Raw genomic sequence first — 14,807 nt, 5'->3', positions numbered from 1 at the left:
GAGTATTTCATAGTAAATGCACACTGAATAATTTATCTCATGCTATATAGTACGTCTTGTAGACGATGGATTAAAAATAAAAAATAAAAAAATTACATTAAATAATGTACATAACTTTCAATGAGATTACTATTTTGTGAGAGCATAATAAATTGAGAAAGTATTTTTTTGTGAAGTTATTATATCTTTAATGTAAATAAACTTTATTTAAGTATGAATATATTTTATACACATTAGGAAACACTGTATTTAGATTTTATACACTTTCTGTGAACAACCATATAATTATATATGGTAGAGATAAATTAATCTTTGACGCCGTATGATGAAGATGGGGAAGAACGAGAGAGACAGAGTTCAACCTCATCACTTTCTCAATCTTGTCGTTCCTTTATCCCTTCCTGTCGCTGGTTTCATTTTCTCCACTATCACTAGAAAGAGTAGAACAAGAAACAGAGCCTCCTCCAATGCCTCAAACCAAGACGAAAGCCTCATAATGGATTCCTCTGAATTGAGCTCACGAGGACAGGAAGAAGCACAAAGAGAACCTGTGAAGGTGCAGTGCTCGAAGAACATGGAAGGAGAGAACGAGAGCTTGAAGCGTCTTGTATCTGCCATGGAGGACAGAGCAGGCGAAGCGGAATCCGAGTTCCGGGACTACCGCGGTGCGACAGAGAAGGAATCGCTGTTGCCGAAGCTCCAGATGATCTGCCTGGCTTTCCGGCTCGACTGCCTCGAAGCTCGAAACCAGAGGCTAGAGGCGGTCATTGCCGATCAACAAGCAGCCATCGAAACGCTCAAGGAAATGGGAGCAGAGCTCAAATGGCTACTGGGGAATGAGAAGAAGTCGGCCGAAGTAGATGAGCTTCATCTGCAGACTCGAATCCTGGGCGATCGAGAGATCGAGTTGTCGAAGATCGAAGCGGAGCTGAGACAAGTCAAGGATGCAGATGATCAACTACAGGAGGAGAAGACAGCATTAGACCGAAAGATGAACTCACTGACAGCAAAACATCTATCTGCATCGAAGGTCACAAAACTCCCAATCCTTCAGGTATTGAGTACATCATATTTTTTGTCTGATCGATTGTGTCCTCCTCTCATGTCCATAGATTGAAGGAGATGACAACACGAGGATGGCATCCATCGAGGAATTGCCTGATCAACAAGAGCAGTGCATGCGTCGGTGGTACGTGGAGATGGAGGAGGGGCTCGCATGCTTGAGGCATGAGCTATTGATGAAACAAGAAGAGGTAGAACCAGTGCAGAAGAGCATGGAGCTGCCAGCAGATGATGAGGCCAAGGGTACTGAATTCCATGATCCCTCGCCAGTCGCAGAGCCTGGCCATGGAGTTTGCTCGGATGCAGCAGAAGCAGCAAGGAAGAAGCACTCGGGCTCAAGCCAACCAGCAGACGACATTGATCATGAAGCTTGCTCGGATGCTGCAGCGAGGAAGAAACCTTCAGGGGCGAAGAAGACAAGATCGCTGTTCAATTTCAAAAGTTGGGCCAAAGGAGGGACCGGCAAGGTGAAACAGCTTCAAGATTCGTAAAGATTGTGCCGGGGACGAGATCGAATATTAGATTCTAACGATAGATTCTCTGACCTATAAATTGGTTTAGATTTAATGGATGAGTCAAACTCAAGTATCAACTGCAAGGCAAATAAAAAGAAAAGAAAAGGAGAATAAATTAATTATTTTTATTGAGTTACTCTGGTTTTTCTTTTTTGGTCTGCATGCTTATTTGTATAACTTAAATCGAGTTTAAAAAATAGATACTTGAATCGTGCTTGGATCAATCAATACACCATGCATGGAATTTTTAATTATTAAATGATAAAGATAGTCGGTCTGATTTTTTTCATTAGTCGACTTCAGGTCCTGAATTATTTCTTCTTGTTATGAGGGGAAAAAGATGATGACATGAAGATGACAATAACTTTTTTATATTCTTATGTAATATATATATATATATATATATGGTGTGTGGCTTCTCTTCTTTAGGGTCTTGGGAGCGGAGGTAACATTTTTTCACTCAAACATTTGTTGGGAGGAGTAACAAAAGGATGTGCTTGTGACATTCAACCCTTTCTCTAATGCTAGAATGATGATATCATGAGTGTCGTCGATTGATGAGTCGGTTCTGTTGATTCATTATTGAAGATGTAGGCTCATCTAGGTACCTCTTCTTAGTTGACGTAGGAGACTTGGTAAGGTGAGATCACATAAGCTCGATCTGAAGCTATTATATTGGTGAGGACCCAATTCAAGATGGTCGAGTAGGTGGATTGGGATCTTTCTGGTTACAAGGTTCCTCTCTAGAGGCTAGGTCATCCGGGCATCTTCGGGAGGTCGACGATCCTACATGATCAGCCAATGCCAAGCGTTGTCCGATGTAGCCCCTTTGATGCTTAAGTTAGTGAAGGGGAGAAGATAACAGTGTAAACTATATGACTGAGTTAGTATGTAGAGAGAGAGAGAGAAGAGGGGAGAAAGAGCCCCTTTTCGGGGTAAGCTAATGGGTTCTTTTTATACATGATCCTTGGGTCTTCTTACTGGTGGCCTAGGATAAGATTAGGTTAATCGTTTAATCATTATGGTCTTTGATCTTGATAAGATAAAACAGTTATTAATCTTAATAAGGTAGAATGATTATTACTAATCATTGATGTAGGGTACATCGGGACACATTGCGACACCATTTTTGGGCTGGTGACTTGGGGCCCTACTTAGGTGTCAATTTTTGTGACAGGTGAATTGGCATGGGGTAAAATCATTCCTATCGGGGTAAATGATATAGATAAATTATTTTTACTTATATTTATCGTTTCTGATATTGAAAATAAGAATTTTAATGTTGTTTTCTATTATAATTGTGAAATTATATCTAGATAGTTCTGTAATTGAAACTCAGGTATTCTTATATCTGTTAAGAAGATATTCTCATAAGTTCAACATGGATATTACATGATATATATATCGAAAAATCTTGTTAGTAATGTTTTGTGAAGTGGCAAAATTATTTCAGATGCAACTAGAGCTACCAATATATACAAATTTAATGAATGCATGGAAAGGATTAAAAACATCCCAATGATAGTTGTATCCTGATTTGTCAAATTGAGAAAGAGAGGTAGACTAATCCTTCAAACGTGGTCTTTAATAGGTAAATAGTGGCAATGAATAAATATTATTTTTTGATACTTTTGGATACATCACCGAGAAACACTGCAACGAGTTAAAGGAAAATACTATAAACCACCATAATTAGTCTTAATCCCAACAAAAAAAAATAGAAGTTTACAAATGTCTTGTTGTAATGCTTTAGGACCAACCATATGGTAAGAAATAGATAATCATATTATATATAGTTATCTTAGATCATTTTATAGTTTTTCATGTAACATATATAATAATTTCAACTACTTATCAAAAAATACTGTAAACTAGCCTAACGAGTCTTAGCCTTAATAAAAAAAAAAAAAACAAAGCTTACAAATATCTTAATCTAATGTTTTATGATCAATGATATGATAAGAGATAACGAATCATGTCATATATAGTTATTTTAAATCAATATATATAATTTTACGTAATCTATATAGTATTTTAGACACCTGACCATGAAACACCGTAAAGAGTTAAAGGAAAATATTGTACACTACCCTAATGAATCATAACCTCAGCAAAAAAAAAAAGGAAAGAAACTTACAAATGTCTTGTTTTAATATTCTAGGACTAATGATATGATAATGATATGATATGATGCAAAGAATCATATAACCTATTTAGTGTTTTGAACATCTTGCCAAATAAACACTATATACATTCTAAACCTAGTTAATGACTCTTAACCTCAACTAGAAAAAATGAGAAGCTTATAAATGTCTTGTTTTAGTGTTATGAGATCAACGATATGGTAAAAAGATAGAGAATCATACCATGTATAAAGTTATCTTAAATCATTATATAGTGTTTTATGTAACGTATATTGTGTTTTTAACAACTTACCAAAAACCATTATAAATAGTTAAGAAAATAATATAAACCAACCTAATGAGTCTTAATCTCAACAAAAACAAAAAAAAAATGGTTTACACTCCAAAAACACAAGTGTCCAGTCGAGTATTCTGCGCAAAATGCCAGAGCTTTTAAGAAGATATTAGGCCATTTTACTGCTCTTACCCTTTCAGGTCTTCTTCTTTGTGGTTGTTTTCTTGCTTCTGATTCAGGTGCTATAAGTAATGTGGTTCAATCAAAATGAAAAAGGAAACTCCTTTTTTCCCTTTGATTGAAAAGGAGGGCTTCTTTCTTTTTAATAATTTTTTTCCATAGGTATTACACTAAATTGCATATTAAACTGCGTATAAGATGTTCTTACATGGACTCAACTGTGCACTAACCACAGGATGTATAAACATACACAAAAGAGTGCTTCTTGTACTATTAACCCACCATAAGAGAAATTTGAAATTTTGAGTTGAAGGAAGTTTAGAAATTGGGTTTCCAGTTTACTGATTATGTGAATTCTGAAAATTTATTTCTTAGAATGACACTTGAACTTTCTTGACAGGTCTTCTCGTTTAAGCTACAGGGAGCTTATAACATGATGGTTAAGCTTTCAAGAGAGCAGTTGGATAGAGGTGTTATATGCTCTTCTGCCAGAAATCATGCACAAGGGGTTGCATTATCTGTTCAGAAATTAGGTTGTGAATTGTGATGCTGTGATTTTAATGCCAATTACACTCCAGAAATTAAGGTATCTGAATCGCTCAGAGCCATCATTTTTCCTATGATGGGGATTCACAAAGGTGAAAATTAACATGTGTGTTTTTGTTTTTTGCTTTCAGTTGTTGTCGACCTCTTATTTTTCATTTTTTTTATTTATAGTGGCGCTCTGTTGAGAGGTTGGGTGCAGCAACACTTGTCCTCAAGAGAGATTCATATGATGAAGCACAGTCATACACTAAGCAGCGTGCCAAGCAGGAATGCCGCACATTCATACACCTGTTTGATCATTCTGATGTTATTACAGGTCAAGGAACTATTGGAATGGAAATTGTTCACCAACTGAAGGGTCCTCTTCATGCAATATTTGTACCAGTTGGAGGTGAGGGGCTTATAGCAGTAATTGCTTCTTATGTAAAAAGAGTTCATATATTGTCTGGATACATGTCCGTATTACCCTTTGCTACTTAAATATCCTTTTATTATTGGAACATTCAGTCATATATTCTATCAACCAAAGATCATAGATTGATATGCTACTTAACTGGTTATCAAGAAGTACTAACAAAGAGTATTTTGTTCTTAAATGCTTGGTTATTTATGGTTATATAGACTACTTAACAGGATATAACCCTCCTAGCGGAGTTATAGCAACTTGAAGGAGAGAAGGCCTTCCGACAAAATAGAGACTAGGATTGGTACTGGACCACCACATAATTAATTGCCTAAAGAAATTATATCCAAAAGTAGCCTCTTGGGTTACTATAATGTCTGCTGGATATGTATAATCTTGCAAAATAAGACATCTAAAACTCTCAAAATGCCTGTACTAATAGGTAAGCAGCTTGCTTAGTCTATATTATAAGCATACTAGGCCTCTTAGACTCCAAATAGACTAAGAACATATTCTAAAAACTCCTTGGAATAGATAGTAAGAGTAATTACAGAAACCTGTCAAAAGAAAATGAATGGTAGATAGCCTAAACTAATTCTAGTTGAGAGATTGAAAAGACTTGGTCAGCCCTCTCCCTTGGTATCTCATTCAGGAGTAGTTGGGAAATCTTTTCCCACCCCTATTCCATTAGGTATGTGCTAAACTTGTCATACTTGAATCTAAAAATTACTTTCACCTTCACTTGCATCCCTGCTGTTGGAGTGGTCCTTGGTGGATTCTTTCTTGATTGAATAGGCTGAATTATCAAGCATTACAGGTTGTCCATGTCATACATTAACCATACCAAGAGTTTCTGACCTCTCTTTTGGTCTCTTTGATAGTGAAAGTTCTGATCTAAAGCCAAACAAGACCAAGCAACACCTGGGACTGGCAGGAATGAATATGCTCGTGGTTGGAACACATTGCAACAATATTATATGTTTTATTTATCAAAATTCAAAATTTGATGTGACCCTAAATTGAATTTAATGAAGTTCTGTTTGTGTCGGTGCTAATCAGGCATCTCACTTTTTCTGTCTTAAAGAGTAAATCATGCATATTTAATCTAAAGGGAGTAGCACATTGTGATTGAAACTAGTGGTTCGTTGAGCACATGTATATATTTTACTAAGCCAAATATAGATTAGAATTTTCTTTTTCCAAACTAAAGGAAAAAAAAATTGAAAAAGGCCTGTTTGTGGATAGTTTTGATATGTTTCTTCAAGTATGGTTCCTCACTAAGAAGTTCCATCATGATATTATTTGATATTCTTTCACAGTATTACTTGATCTTTTTGAAATACATCTATATTTTAAGAGTTTCAATTCTTATTCTAGTGAAATCAAATTGCACTATTAAGCTCATTCAATTTTCCTATTTTGGTCTACTGATATGTATTGTTTGGGCTTCTATTCCATGGCAGATCAAGAAACATGGTTTCATATGGTAAAACTTGGTTTCATTTTAAGTGTAAATTTAATTCTACCATTTGGCTAAATAGAGCTGTGTTAAAAATGGCTAGTGGAAATGGTTCCTCTAAGTGGTGCTAAGTTGATTGTAAAGATTCAATGAGAATGGAAGGGCATAAGGATATAGGCACTTTGTTGAATTAAAAATAAGTTGATTGTTACTTTTAAAATTGTCTCTAGTTGATGCACAAAGGACATATTCTTGATAACCGTTTTTAGAGTTAAGGTTCATTTTAGCCTATGTGATTTTATCATGGATCTCTTTAGTCCTTATGATTTACCCATATTTAAAATAATTCTTAAAATTTTAAAAACGTAGTATATAAGCCCCTTTCGTTAAGTTTGAGTTAATATATATTAGAGTTTGCTTACATAACATGCTAACTCATAATAAATCATTAATATAATGATACGTATAATTTAAGTTAAAAAAATGAGGCCTCTATCAAGTATTCGAAGGCGAAGAGGCAAAGGTAGGAGAGATTGGAGGCAAAGGTGAAGGAGAGTTGGATCACCATATTATAGGCACGACGAGTGAGGGTGCAGGAGATGATAAAATGGGAGGCGATAGGGACGAAGACACTTGGGAGGAGAAAGAGGGATCAGGAGACCACTGTGTGCCTAGTGTCAAACTAGTCGACGCATATTTACCTAAGGTAGGATCAAAAGTTCTTGAGCTCATCGCTAGTGCGGGAGAGGTTGCGTGTATACAACGCCCTACTAGGCAGCGACAGTTTGGTGCTGTTGTTGGTGGTCTCTTCTATGCTGACATCTCCTCCCACCATTGATGGAAGTCATAGTTTTTTTAAACTTAAATTATATGTGTCATTATATTAATGATTTATTATGAGATAGCATGTCACGTAAGCAAACTTGAATATCAACAAACTTAGACTTGACGGGAGAGGCTTATATGCTATGTTTTTAAAAATGTAAGGGTTGTTTTAGATATAAGTAAACCATAAGGGCTTAAGAGGTTCATGACCAAAATTACAAGGGTTAAATGGACCTTACCACTAAATTACATATGTCATTATATTAATAATTTATTGTGAGTCAGCATACTACGTAAGTAGACTCTAACATTTGTTAATTCAGACTTGATGGGAAGAACTTATATTTTATATTTTTGAAATTGTAAGGATTATTTTAGACATAAGTAAACCTTAATGGCTTAAAAGGTCGATGATCAAAATTACATAAGCTAAAATAAACCTTTAACCCTTACTTTTACTTTTATATTAGGACTCATAAGCTATTGAATAACCCGATTATATCTTTTTTGGCTGTGCTTTCTATAACTTATATAATACTATGATATTTTATGTATCTTGTGCGGACAGCAAACTCGCAAAGTTTTAGACTTAAGGTTCCCTATGGGAACCGAGTTACTCTTAACACAGATTGTATGTTGCTTATTATAAGCTTTCATTGTTCGTACTGTTTGCTTAGGTATACTTACAGGAATACATCAAGATGATTTTGTGTCTAATAATCTTATAAGACTATCCTCATCGCTTATTTAGGATATTATTAAAATATAGTTAATTTTTTATTTGATGGTGATCCTTGGTGTGATATTTGACTTGTTCACTTCTCCAGGTGAAGATAATTGGAGTTGAACCATCCGATACAAATGCAATGGCATTGTCTTTACATCATGGGCAGAGGATCATGCTAGAGGAAGTAGGTGGATTTGCAGATGGTGTGGCTGTTAAAGATGTTGGAGAAGAGACCTTTCGTTTGTGCAGGGAATTAGTTGATGGAGTGGTTCTCGTCTGTCATGATGCTATTTGTGCATCTATCAAGGTGATGTATTTTTTACAATTGTATACTATCAAATTATGAGACCTTGATTGATCTTGTTAAGTTAAATTATATTTTTGACCGTCAAGCCTCTTATGGTCTGTACAGGAGGGTCAACATAAGACAATTTCTTAATCCTCGATGCTTGTGTTATTATTCTTCATGTTATTTCAATTTCCTATCACTTTGAACATTAGTTTCTTGCCACTTGTTGAATTTTGGCTCTCTTTCCAGCAGTGCATTTCAAAATAATTAATTGATGCTGGATTACTAAAAGTTTACATTCCGATACAGAATATGTTTGAGGAGAAAAGGAGCATTATAGAACCAGCGAGTGCTTTCTCTCTAGCTGGTGCAGAAGCATACTGCAAATTCTGTGGTTTGAAAGATGCAAATGTTGTTGGAGCAAAATATGAACTTTGATAGGCTAAGGTTGGTAACAGAACTTGCTGATGTTGGTCGGAAACGAGAGGCTGTACTTGCAGCCATTCTACCAGAAAAGCATGGGATTTTTAAGACATTTTGTAAACTGGTATTCTGCAGAATTACCTCAATCTACTTTATTTTTAATGATCAATCCTTTTCTTTTAAACACAGAAAACCTTTGCAGGTAGGTTCTATGAATATTTACAGCGTTCAAATACAAATACGATTCACGTAGAGAAGATGCTTTTGTTCTTTACAAGAAAAATCTTGATGTCAATTTTGATGGGGATAAAAAGAGGAATAACCTTTGTATAGGAACAAATACTAGAAGACCAAAATACGCAGCGGAATAAAATGGAAACACAATCAAACAGAACACCAAGATATACGTGGAAAACCCCTTCAATGTGAAGGGTAAAAACCACGGGGCAAACTAGAGATAATCCACTATGAGAATATAAATATACAAATCTCAATCTCTTGCCCAAAACCCTAGCAACAACCACAAGAGAATAACTGGGATACAAGGATCACGTCACTACCCACAATATCTAAAACCTCCCCAAGTAATCACAGCAAGAGTCTACTGTAGATTTGATCTAACCTGAGATGAGAACACTGCTAGATGATTGTGAACAGTCTCTCTGCGTTGTCCTTGTCTTCTTCCCTTTCTTTCTCTTTCTTTTCTGCCTTGATCTCCTTCTTCTCTTTAGAATCCCGTGGCCTCAAAGATCTGCCTCGTTGCTGCCTTTTTATAGCCTTAATCTACCTCTAAAACGCAGCCACCACACCCCCCTAATCTTAATTAGGGTTAGGTTAAGAGAGGGTGTGGGCTGTGGGCTGATAAAGCCCACATGGGCTGAATATGGGCCATCAGCCCAACAACCTCCCCCTTCAGCCCATAAGGGAGGTTGTCCCATGACTCCTCAATGTGAAGCCATGCCGACCAACTGTCGGCATATCTCTTGTCTTTCTTTTGGTAAGGTCTTCGTCAACATGTCTGCTCCGTTGTCATCTGTATGAATTTTCTGAAGCTGCAACTGCTTCTCTTCAAATACATTTCGAATCCAGTGGTATCTGACATCTATATGCTTTGACTTGGAATGAAACATTGGGTTCTTACACAAATGGATGGCACTCTGGCTGTCACAATGCACCACATAATTTTCCTGTTTCAGCCCCAATTCTTGTAAGAATTCTTTCATCCATAACATTTCTTTGCATACCTCTGTAGCAGCAATATATTCTGCTTCTGTGGTGGAGAGAGCAATACACCTTTGTAACCTGGATTGCCATGACACAGCTCCCCCTGCAAAAGTAAGTACATAACCTGAAGTAGACTTCCTCGTATCTATATCTCTGGCCATATCTGCATCTGTGTAACCTGTCAACACAGGTGGTCCACCTCCAAAGCTTAAACAAACCTTAGAGCTCCCTCTGAGATATCTAAAAATCCACTTCACCGCTGCCCAGTGCTCTTTGCCTGGATTTGCAAGAAATCTGCTAGTAACACCCACTACATATGCGATGTCTGGCCTCGTACATACCATTGCATACATTAAACTTCCAACTGTTGAAGCATAAGGAACCTTTTGCATTTTCTCCTTCTCCTCATCACTTGACGAACTCTGTTCTGAGCACAACTTGAAGTGACCTGTAAGAGGAGAACCAACTGGCTTAGCATTGCTCATACTGAATCTTTCCAATACCTTCTCGATGTATTTCTCCTGTGACAACCAAATCTTCTTGTTTTTCCTGTCACGAGAAATCTGCATGCCTAGTATTTGCTTTGCTGCCCCATGTCCTTCATTGCAAAAGACTCACTCATTTCCTTCTTCAACCTGTCAATTTTAGACATATCTTTCCCAAGAATAAGCATGTCATCAACATAAAGTAAGAGAATAATAAAATCCTCACCAAACCATTTGATGTACACACAATGATCTGAAGCCGTTCTTTTGTATCCATTTTCTGTCATAAATGAATCAAACTTTTTGTACCACTGTCTTGGAGCTTGCTTTAGCCCATACAAGTTCTTCTTCAACTTGCAGACAAAATTATCTTTACCTTTGACTTTGAAGCCTTCTGGTTGCTCCATATAAATTTCCTCCTCCAAATCACCATGAAGGAAAGCTGTCTTCACATCTAACTGCTCAACCTCCAAGTCCTGGCTAGCAGCAATACCAAGAGCAACACGAATAGAAGACATTTTAACAACAGGAGAAAATATCTCTTCAAAGTCAATACCTTTCTTTTGACCAAAGCCTTTCACAACCAATAGCTTTGTACTTTGGTTGAGAACAATATTCTTGAGTCTTCAACCTAAAAACCCACTTGTTCTTCAAGGCCTTCATTCCATTTGGTAGCAGTACCAAATCATAAGTGTGGTTCTTCTGAAGAGCATCCATCTCTTCCTGCATAGCAGCTAACCACTTCTCTTTCTGCTCACTCTCAACTGCTTCCTGGTAACTCTCTGGTTCACCTGCATCAGTAAGCATCACATACTCATCTGTAGAGTATCTTCTGGAAGGTTGACGTTGTCTAGAAGATCTTCTCAACTGAGGTTCTGCGGGAACTTGCTCTCCTACTTCTTCTTGCTCAACATGTCCTAAAGGTAGATCAATATCAGGTTCTACACCATCTTCCTGCATATCTCCCCCATCACCCTGATATACTGGAGGAGTAACTGGGTCACAATCTGCTAATCCTTCTGTAGAAGTCTTGGCTGGTGCCTTCTTCTTCAAATCCTCAAAGGTTTGATCCTCAAAGAAGATCACATCTCTGCTCCTGAACACCTTCTGCTTTTCTGGATCCCAAAGCCTGTAACCAAACTGATCATGTGAGTAACCAAGAAAAATACATTCTTTAGACTTACCATCCAGCTTGGACCTCTCATTATCTGGAACATGTGCAAATGCACGACAACCAAACACTTTCAAATGCCTGTAGGAAACATCTTTCCCTGACCATACATGCTCTGCAACATCACCATCTAGGGCTGTACATGGTGATAAGTTGATCACATCAACTGCAGTCCTCAAAGCCTCATCCCAAAACCTTTTGGGTAGCTTGGCCTGTGAAAGCATACATCTGATCTTTTCCATGATGGTGCGGTTCATCCTCTCTGCAATTGCATTATGCTGAGGTGTACCAGGAACTGTCATCTCATGTTGGATTCCATGTGACCTGCAATAGTCATTAAACAATCCTGTATACTCACCACCATTATCTGATCTTATGCATTTCAATTTCCTTTCTGTCTCCCTTTCAACCCTGGCATGAAACTCTTTAAAGACATTAATAACCTGATCTTTGGTCTTCAAAGCATAGGCCCAAACTTTCCTAGAAAAATCATCTATAAAAGTGACAAAATAAAGTGCACCACTTATACCAAGAACATCAACAGATCCACCAGGAGTTTTTGTCCTCAAAGGACCACATACATCTGTATAAACACGGTCTAAGGCATGCATTTTTCTAGACAAAGCAGCACTAGCAAATGAAACTCTATGTTGTTTACCAGCTAAACAATCAATACAAGGGTTCAGATGTATACCTCTGAGATCTGGTAATACCTCTCTCTTGGAAAGAGTTTGCAGCCCCTTCTCGCTCATGTGTCCCAATCGCCTATGCCACAACTCCATACTGAAGTCTTTCTCTGTAGCATTTAACTGCTCACCATAAGCTTTAGCCTGCAACCTGTACAAAGTATGACATTTCTTTCCATTAGCTATAACAAGAGAACCCTTACTGAGTTTCCATTGCCCTCTGTGAAATCTGCTTTCATAGTCTTCATCATCTAGTCTTCCAACTGAAATTAAATTCAGCCTTAAGTCAACCACATGTCTCACATCCTTAAGTACCAACTTGCAGCCAAGGTTGGTCTTTAAATGGATATCACCCATGCCAATGATGTCTGCTGTGCCATAGTTGCCCATCTTGACAACACCAAAGTTTCCAGACCTGTATGTAGCAAAAAACTCCCTCCGAGGTATAGCATGATAAGAAGCACCTGTGTCAATCACCCACTCAAGATCCTGACACACACAAGAAAAAATATCATCAGAAGGAGACAAAATCAAATAATCACCACCCTGCACTGTAGCTGTAGTATTATCCTTTGATTCTGTAGACTCCACTTCTTTTCCCTTTTTCTTGTTCTTCTTAGGTTGCTTACATTGGTTCTTGTAATGTCCTTTCTCACCACAGTTATAGCAAGCAATATCTTTTCTTGATCTTGACTTGCTCCTACCCATACGTGAACTGCTTCTGAACTTTGACCTTCCTCTGTTCTCTGAGATAAGTGACTGTGAATCATTCTGAGATGTTGCTGAACTCTTTCTTCTCAACTCCTCATTCAACAAACTGCTTGTTACTTGACTCATAGTGACAATACCATCTGGCGCAGAATTACTGAGGGAAACCACCAGTGTCTCCCAACTTTCTGGTAATGAACTGAGAAGTAACAATGCCTGCAACTCATCATCAAGAGACATTTTCATAGAGGATAACTGGTTAGTAATACTCTGCATTTCATTCAAATGCTCAGTAATAGAAGCACCTTCTCTATATTTTAGGTTCACAAGTTTTCTGATCAAAAAAGCTTTGTTGCCAGCTGTTTTTCTCTCATAGAGACTTTCCAATTTTTTCCAAAGAGAATATGCAGAAATTTCAGTAGAAACATGGTGAAAGACACTATCATCAAGCCACTGTCTAATAAACCCAATTGTCTTTCGATCTAACCTCTTCCACTCATCATCTGTCATAGTTGTAGGTTTTGCACTATCCCCCTGCAAAGGTCCATACAAATCTTTGCAATACAAGAGATCTTCCATTCTTGGTTTCCATATCATCCAATTATTTCCATTTAAACTAATCATGCGAGAAATATTACTGGCCTCTATGTTCAAATACAAAAATTAAATCACCAAAACCCCGCTCTGATACCAGTTGATGGGGATAAAAAGAGGAATAACCTTTGTATAGGAACAAATACTAGAAGAACAAAATACGCAGCGGAATAAAATGGAAACACAATCAAACAGAATACCAAGATATACGTGGAAAACCCCTTCAATGTGAAGGGTAAAAACCACGGGGCAAACTAGAGATAATCCACTATGAGAATAATGAATATACATATCTCAATCTCTTGCCCAAAACCCTAGCAACAACCACAAGAGAATAACTGGGATACAAGGATCACGTCACTGCCCACAATATCTAAAACCTCCCCAAGTAATCACAGCAAGAGTCTACTGTAGATTTGATCTAACCTGAGATGAGAACACTGCTAGATGATTGTGAACAGTCTCTCTGCGTTGTCCTTGTCTTCTTCCCTTTCTTTCTCTTCCTTTTCTGCCTTGATCTCCTTCTTCTCTTTGGAATCCCGTGACCTCAAAGATCTGCCTCGTTGCTGCCTTTTTATAGCCTTAATCTGCCTCTAAAACGCAGCCACCACACCCCCCTAATCTTAATTAGGGTTAGGTTAAGAGAGGGTGTGGGCTGTGGGCTGATAAAGCCCACATGGGCTGAATATGGGCCATCAGCCCAACAAATTTTAGATTTAGAAAAATAATATCAATAGGATTTTCATATGGAAAGTAAAAAGCACATCACAATTCATCTTTTATTATTTTAGCTCACTCTTCCTTTCCTTGGATATCTTGTTTACATATGGTCTTGCACTTTGTGTGGTGTTAAGATGTTTTGCTTCTTTTGTTAAAGGCAATTGGAAGTTGATATTTGCAGTGTCGGACTTCATACTGACTTTCGTATCATCAATCTTACTAACGATGACTTGACAAAGGATCATCTCAGATACTTCATAAGTTACTTGGGTATTAATACACTTGGGATTACCCTATTGGCTTAAGCTGATGCTACACTTTTGCAAGAGAACAAATAGATGATGTGAAGTTTTCTTTTCTTTTCTTCTGACG

The 14,807-nt window shown here is 37.4% G+C and overlaps 1 pseudogene; it reads left to right on the top strand.

Annotated features, from left to right (window-relative positions):
* The first annotated feature begins 331 nt into the window (after positions 1 to 331).
* The window catches only part of LOC135608729 (threonine dehydratase 1 biosynthetic, chloroplastic-like), a 71,895-nt pseudogene continuing 57,419 nt past the window's right edge, over positions 332 to 14,807 (top strand).

This window comes from Musa acuminata, chromosome BXJ2-4 (assembly GCF_036884655.1).
Source record: "Musa acuminata AAA Group cultivar baxijiao chromosome BXJ2-4, Cavendish_Baxijiao_AAA, whole genome shotgun sequence".
Classification (NCBI taxonomy): Eukaryota; Viridiplantae; Streptophyta; class Magnoliopsida; order Zingiberales; family Musaceae; genus Musa; species Musa acuminata.
The sequence above is the reverse complement of the archived record's forward strand: the minus strand, read 5'-3'. Positions and strand labels throughout refer to the sequence as shown.